We start from the raw sequence: 8,106 nt of genomic DNA on the forward strand, positions 1-8,106 counted from the left end.
GAAAATGTCCAAAATTGGCCATGGTGGTGGCTGCACAGCTCTCTAAATACACTACAAACACCTGAATTAATTATACACGTAGGAGAGTTGTATAGTATGTGAATTCTATCTCACTAAAGCTGTTGTTACTTCAACAAAACAAAACAAAACACTAATGGGTTGAGGGATCGGCGGGAGAAGCCGTTACGGGAACCAGAGCTACAGGATTCCCAGATTAAGCCTGATCAAGATGGCAACCTCCCAAAAGCACAGAGACTTCATGGCAGAGCCCATGGGGGAAAAGCCAGCCGGAAGCCTGGCCAGGATTGGCGAAGTCCTGGGCAAGAAGCTGGAGGAAAGGGACTTTGACAAGGCCTATGTGGCCCTTGGTCAGTTTCTGGTGCTAAAGAAAGATGAAGATCTTTTCCGGGAATGGCTGAAGGACACGTGCGGCGCCAACGCCAAGCAGTCGCGGGATTGCTTCGGTTGCCTTCGAGAGTGGTGCGACGTGTTCTAGTGATGCTCTCTGGGGAGCCCCGACCCCGAGCCCCAGCACTAAGTCTCCAGAGTTTGCAGCCAAGTGAGGACTCCTCCCCCATCCTCTACAAAGGAAAAGATTGCTGTTGTCATGCGCAGCTCCCATGTACTCCAGAGTCTTTGGGGAGTTCTCTCCCCTCACCGTTCAACGTTTTTGGAATTCTTTCCCTTGCATGCATCTCCCTTCGCCTTTCCCTGCCAGTTTTGTGACTGCAGTTACCAGCTTTTCTGAGTGATTCCTGGCCTTGTCCTCACCTGCCCCCTGCTCCCACCTCGGGTCTGTTTTACTCCATTTGGTCCTCTTTCTGGCACAACAGTCACTGTCCTTGTAAAGTTTTTTTAAATCAATAAAGTCAGTGGCCTTCCAAAAAAAAAAAAAAAAAAAAACACTAAAACAGATTCCCACTCTGGCAGCCTCAGCCCCGCTCCATAGGAGGTCTTAAGAGTCACACCAAGTTGCCCTCACCCAGGCAGGCCTGTCAATATTTCAAAACCCACATCCAAGAAATTCCTAAATTAATACTCTGCCACTGAACTAATACAAATAGCCATTGTTTTGCCTGATCCACTCCATGCCAGCTACTTTCCTTATTTTAACTCCACTTTTTACACCAGCCGGGTAGGATGTATTCTACGCTCCCATATTTTCTGAGCAGGTTGTGTTCCTGAAGACTTGGCGACATTTAAAGCTAATCATTCAATGGCTTCCCTGGTGGCACAGTGGTTAAGAATTCGCTTGCCAGTGCAGGGGACACAGGTCTGAGCCCTGGCCCAGGAAGATCCCACATGCGGCGGAGCAGCTAAGCGCATGCGCCACAACTACTGAGCCTGCGCTCTATAGAGCCCGCGAGCCACAACTACTGAGCCTGTGTGCCACAACTACTGAAGCCCACAAACCTAGAGCCCGCGCAACAAGAGAAGCCATTGCAGTGAGAAGCCTGCGCACCGCAACAAAGCGTAGCCCCCTCTCGCCGTAACTAGGGAAAGCCCTCACGCAGCAACGGGAGCCCAACACAGCAATCAATCAATCAATCAAACAATTTAAATTAAAAAAAATAAAGCTAATCATTCAAGACTACCCTTGATAATGGAGGGTGGGTATTTCTGTTTACCTACTCGCATGGGGTTGCCCTAGTTGTCAGTCTAGACACATATGGGTGCTTCAGGCCTCTTGGTCCTTTGTGCCTGGAGATTACTGGAGCCTTAAATTAACGTGGGGGGGGGTGTCTAAGGAATTTGTATTATTTCACATTCAGACAAAAACTGGGACTTGACTCCTATTTTTATGGCATTGATTCAAATTTGCACTGAAAATGAAACCATAGATGATGATCTTTTTATGGAGAGGTTGGCAGCTTGTCCAAAGTCACACAGCAAATAAGTGACAGGATTCTAAGTCTGTCTACACTCTGAAGCTGGGGCTCTACTGCCCTCCAATTATCCTGGTTGTTTAAAAATCCCACCCGTGCAGGGGACATGGGTTCGTGCCCCGGTCCGGGAAGATCCCACATGCCGCGGAGCGGCTGGGCCCGTGAGCCATGGCCGCTGAGCCTGAGCGTCCAGAGCCTGTGCTCCACAATGGGAGAGGCCACAACAGTGAAAGGCCTGCGTATCGCAAAAAAAAAAAAAAAAGAAAAAAAAGAAAAAATCCCACCCTCTGAGTTTAAAGTGGATAGCACTGATGGGATCCAGTTGGGCAAGGAAAGTGTTGAAATAGCTACACTCAAAGGGACATGGTATTCCTTTTTCAAAGTATTTGGTCTAGGGTGGAATCATTAAAGCTTTAGATTCACTAAAAACTTAAGTTTCTAAAACCTATAACAGTCTGGATTTGAATAAAAGCTTTTGGCTTCCATGGAATTGTTTGCTCTTGTTGGTTTTTCCTTCGAGCATCTGTGTGTGATGGGGCAGGACCCAGCCAGACTATGTGAGCTCCATGCCCTCACCTCCCTGAACCTGCTCCTGCATGTACTGAAAGTGGAGAATCATGCCTACCTGTCCACCTCACTGAGCTATAGTCAAGTTCAAAAGGGATAAAGCAGTGGTTGGCAAACTATAGCCCGTGGGCCACATTTGTCTGGTCTACTTCCTGTTTTTGCATAGCCCAAGAACTAAGAATGTTTTTTACATTTTTTTCAATGGCTGGAAAAAAAATCAGTGAATAGTATTTCATGGCATGTGAAAATTATGAAGGTCCACACTTCAGTATCCATTAATAAGGTTTATTGGAATACAGACACACCCATTCATTTATTGTCTGTGGCTCTTATAATGGCAGAATGAAGTAGTTGGGACAGATTATATGGTCCAAACTATTTACTATCTGAACCTTTACCAAAAAAAAGACTGCTAGGGCTTCCCTGGTGGTGCAGTGGTTGGGAGTCTGCCTGCCGATGCAGGGGACGCGGGTTCGTGCCCCGGTCTAGGAGGATTCCATGTGCCGCGGGGCGGCTGGGCCCGTGAGCCATGGCCGCTGGGCCTGCGCGTCCGGAGCCTGTGCTCCGCGATGGGAGAGGCCACAGCAGTGAGAGGCGCACGTACCGCAAAAAAAAAAAAAAAAAAAAAAAAGACTGCTAGCCCCAGGGGATAAAGGATGCTCTAGGTAAAATAGCACTTGCCAGGACTTCCCTGGTGGGGCAGTGGTTAAGAATCCACCCACCAATGCAGGGGAATCGGGTTCAAGCTCTGGTCCGGGAAGATCCCACATGCTGCGGAGCAACAAAGCCCATGCGCCACAACTACTGAGCCTACACTCTAGAGCCTGTGAGCCACAACTACTGAGCCCGTGTGCTGCAACTACTGAAGCCCGTGCGCCTGGAGCCTGTGCTCTGCAGCAAGAGAAGCCACGGCAATGAGAAGCCTGTGCACCACAAGGAAGAGTGGCCCTCGCTCTCCGCCACTAGAGAAAGTCTGCGCGCAGCAACAAAGACCCAACGCAGCCAAAAAAATAAAAATAACACTTGCCATATAAATATCAGCTACTATTTATTCTTCTTTATTAACCATGTTCCTAACACACCAATCTTTTTTTTTTGACATCTTTATTGGAGTATAATTGCTTTACAATGGTGTGTTAGTTTCTGCTTTATAACCAATCTTTTTTTTTAACCTGTATTTTAAATTAGTTTTATTTGTAAGCATGCATTTTCTTCTAGAAGATATTTTTTTTAATATCTATTGTTGGGAGCCCCCTGGCAGTCCAGTGGTTAGGACTCTGCACTTTCACTGTCAAGGATGCGGGTTCAATCCCTGATTGGGGAACTAAGATCCCACAAGCTGAGCAGTGTGGCCAAATTAAAAAAATAAAAAATCTCTTTTTGTTAACCTAACAAAGGACAAATATGACATAGACAAAGGTTGGAGATCTTTCATGTGGAAAAGAATACTTTTTGATAAAAACAAAGTAAGATTGTAATCATTAATTTGGTCATAAAACCAGATAACAAATAGTGAACAAACAGAAGATGCTCAACCTAGTTGTTAACAAAGAAATCCAACTTTAAAACAAGATACTTTTCACCCAGCAAATAGGCCATAGTTAAAAATTAAAAAGATGAATACCCAGTGATAGAGAAGATACAGGAAAATGGACTTATACTGCATATATGGGATGTTGCCCTGAAATATAATTTTTCAGTGTTTTACTTTTTTCAATTTGAAATTTCTTTAAATTTAAAAAATATATAGATTTGAAACAAAAAAAGACATAAAATATTTTCCATTATTTGTTCAACAAATATTTCCTGAGCAACTACTGAGTGCCAGGCCATGGGAAAGAATTTACATATGATATGATTGGAACAGGGAGGCCATTGAAGTGTTTTAAACAGGGAATAGCATGATCAGAATTACACTTTTAAAAATATCTCTGGCTGCTGGATGGAGATTGGCCCTGGAGCAGGGAGACCAGTTAACAGGCTTTGGTAATTATCATCAACAGAGATGATGAAGGTATATAAAGTAAGATATAAAAGTTACAGAAGGATACCCTCTGCCCAGCATCGCCCTTGCCTCCCCATCACACCCTTTAGTATAAATTCTCTCCAACCTTTCATCACAATGCTTGGGACATTCTAGGCCAACTGTAGGATAATACGAGCCACATATGCAATTTTAAAATTTCTATGAGTCACATTTCAAAAAGTTCAAAACCAGTTCCTCAAAAAGTTAAACAGTTACCATATGACCCAGCTATTCGACTAGATATACATCCAAGAGAACTGGAAACGTAGGTCCACACAAAAGCTTGTACAGGGACTTCCCTGCCGGTCCACTGGTTAAGGCTCCGCGCTTCCAGTGCAGGGGGCGCGGGTTCCAATCCCTGGTCGGGGAACTGAGACCCCACACGCCCCAAGTACGGCCAAAAAATAAATTAAAAAAAAAAAAAAGTCTGCCTCCTCCATCAGAACAGAATGTGTGCTCCGTAGGGTAATAACTGCCCTTATCTCCTTCAAGTTAGAATCCACAGGAAAAGACTCAAATATCGACTAAAGGAACAAACCTATTCGTTTGTAGGTTTCTCAGAGCCGGGATTTCGGTGGCAGCTGTGGGAACTAGCAGAGCTTTGTAGCCGCCCCACCTACTAAGGTGAAGCCCCGCATCTTTCTCCAATGTTCCAACCTCACAATCGGCACACAACCCTCTCCCTGTCTGTGGGGTTCTGAAGGTTGAATTCTCTGTGCAGGTAAAGCAAGGAAGGGCATCCAATGTATGGGGAAACACAAAAACCATGCAAAAGAAAGCAGAAGACGGTGTTTAAATGTGGGCCTGAACGTCAATTACAAAGAGATGGGAGTAAGGGCTGCGAGCTTCAGATGAAACCAAGGGAAGAAAGGGATCTTACAAGTTTATGGAGATAGAACAAATGCTCAGTATTTTCATGTTCACTTACATGATTTCAGCTCTGGACTGGTGTGATTCTGGATTTGAAGTTGTTTTTTGTTTGTTTGTTTTGTTTTTTTGAAGGGGGAAAATGTTATGACATTTCTAAATACAACAGTCAATTCAGCTGTACTCAATAAGGTAATCTTGTTCCTTCCTTGGAAGATAATAGGTAACAAAAGTGATTTAAGGGATTTTCAAGGGTAATTAAGACTGCACTTGGGCATCTGTGCCCATCTTGGAGCCTGGGTTCTGTGGAGGAGCCCTTTCAACCATGATTCTGGTTAGACTGATAAAGCTCCCCTTTCGCTCTCCACCCTAACCCTAACCTCTGTCCCCCATACCCATCCTTCCACTAGCTGTTCAAAGACCCAACCCCATTTTGGTTGATTCAGTCAACTTCCAAAGGAGCAATGCCAAAAGCAAGAGAATGAAACACAGGCTCAACTGCAAAGGAAAAGGTCAAAGGCTTATTTGCAACTCACACGCTCACATACCTAACCCGACCCCCAGAAGAAACCAACCAGCTATGGAAGGCAATTCAAGATTTCTATAAGTTGGCCCATGGCAAGATCTACCTCCCCGAAATCAACAGCTTTCTTACAAACCGACAATCAAGTTGGAAAACGTGATTCTAAGAAACATACCTTGTTTTTGTCTTGTGCCCCTCCAGGCATCCAGAAACCACCTGCAGCGTAAGCTGGTGCCAGGGGTGTTAGGGGGACGTTGCCTCAGGAATTGGGGGACATATGCCCCTTTGGCCCTCCAGCTATACTCAGGCTTCCGTTTCCTTTTCTGAGGTGGCCTTGACTTTGACGGCATGGCGAATCCCAAGAAAGTAAGTTCTCTGGGAACATGAAGAGCGTCTTGTGCTTGGGAGGCCCAGCAGTGAAGGGAAAGAGATCTGGTCCTACCCTTCTCAGCCTCCAGCCTATTGTAGGCTCCCTCCCACCACCACCCCTTCCCCACCCCTAGCTCTTCCGAAGGCTGGGTATGGAATCCTTGCTCATTTGCATAGCTTAAAGTTTTACGCAAGGTGTGGTTCCAGGACAAAAGAAGGACTACTCTAAAGTAATTTTGAAGCCTCTACCTTGTATTGAAGTACATGCAAAACTCCCTCATATTTGGAATTTCACTCAAATATTCGCTATGACATTTTGCCAGCTAGACAGATATAGATAGGTAGATAAGATGATAGAATCCATTTAATAATGGTCCAAATCAGTGTCTACCATTTAAACACTATGCATTTCACAAATGAACTTATCTACTAAACAGAAACAGACTCACAGACATAGAGAAGAGACCTTTGGTTGCCAAGGGGGAGGGGGGTGAGACAGGGATGGACTGGGAGTATGGGATTAGCAGATGCAAACTATTATATATATTGATAGAATGGATAAACAACAAGGTCCTACTGTATAGCACAGGGAATTCAATAGCCTGTGCTAAACCATAATGGAAAAGAGTATGAAAAAGAATGTATATATATGTATAACTGAGTCAGTTTGCTGTACGGTAGGAATTAACACGACACTGTGCATCAACTATACTTAAAATAAAATTTAAAAACCCCACAACACTGTGCATTTCATCTCACCCATTCTTTCCCTGAAGACTTAGCCCTTCATGGGTCCCAGAGTTAGCTTCTGCTGGGTACCTTTGGGGCTACAGAATCAAGCCCACTTTAGATAATATCCCCATAACCGTAACACATTATTTCATTGTTTAATTACATTACAGTACAGGTTCCTTCCATAGTTAAAGGAAACATAATTTCATATAACAGGGCTTCCCTGGTGATGCAGTGGTTAGGAATCTGTCTGCCAATGCAGGGGACATGGGTTCAAGCCCTGGTCCAGGAAGATCCCACATGCCATGGAGCAACTAAGCCCGTGCGCCACAACTACTGAGCCTGCACTCTAGAGCCCGCGAGCCACAACTACTGAGCCTGTGTGCTACAACTACTGAATCCTGTGTGCCTAGAGCCTGTGCTCCGCAACAAGAGAAGCCACCACAATAAGAAGCCCGCTCACTGCAACGAAGAGTAGCCCCTGTTCGCCGCAACTAGAGAAAGCCCACGCGCAGCAACAGACCCAACACAGCCAAAAATAAATAAATAAATTTATTTTTTAAAAAATAGAGTTTGCAACAATACTACAACTATAATTGTTGCAGGCAAAAATCATTAAAAAAGTAATAATTTTATATAACATGATTGCATGCCATACATACTGTACAAAATTGACGCACACTTCACAAAGCTCCCGTTAACGAGTTCGTTAATGTGAAGTAATCAGGTAATTTTAAAAGCTTTCTATTTTGCAGAAATCCTTACTAGGTTGTCATACAGGTGTTTGGGAACAGCCAAATTGTGTGCTTCTGTTTAAAGGCACCTTATTTAATATACGCTGTTGTGTCATGTACGTTGAATGCAGGGCCAGTAGCGCTACAGTTTGTGCCCGGTGGAGCTTTTCTAACACATGCGTTTTCTCCTTAAAGTACATCACATCTTCTTGCACTTAGGAACATAGACAGCACCTCAGCACAACGCTTGGGGGCCGCTTTAAACAGTAAAATCCACAAAAAGTGCAAATGTGCAAAAAAACATGGCACTAAGTAGACCACGAAGGGACACTGGTGCTCTGTATCAGAGCCAAGACAAAGGTCAGGGTGTTGGTCGTCTTGTTTGACTTCAGCTGGGAATGT

At 44.5% G+C, this 8,106-nt stretch overlaps 1 pseudogene across 1 annotated transcript; it reads left to right on the forward strand.

Annotated features, from left to right (window-relative positions):
* The first annotated feature begins 209 nt into the window (after positions 1-209).
* LOC112409561 (barrier-to-autointegration factor pseudogene) lies at positions 210-879 on the forward strand (annotated as a pseudogene). The gene has a single exon (XR_003005166.1). The product of XR_003005166.1 is annotated as a barrier-to-autointegration factor pseudogene (transcript).
* Positions 880-8,106: the final 7,227 nt, after the last annotated feature.

This window comes from Neophocaena asiaeorientalis, unplaced genomic scaffold, assembly GCF_003031525.2.
Source record: "Neophocaena asiaeorientalis asiaeorientalis breed wild unplaced genomic scaffold, Neophocaena_asiaeorientalis_V1.1 scaffold254, whole genome shotgun sequence".
In the NCBI taxonomy this organism is placed as follows: domain Eukaryota; kingdom Metazoa; phylum Chordata; class Mammalia; order Artiodactyla; family Phocoenidae; genus Neophocaena; species Neophocaena asiaeorientalis.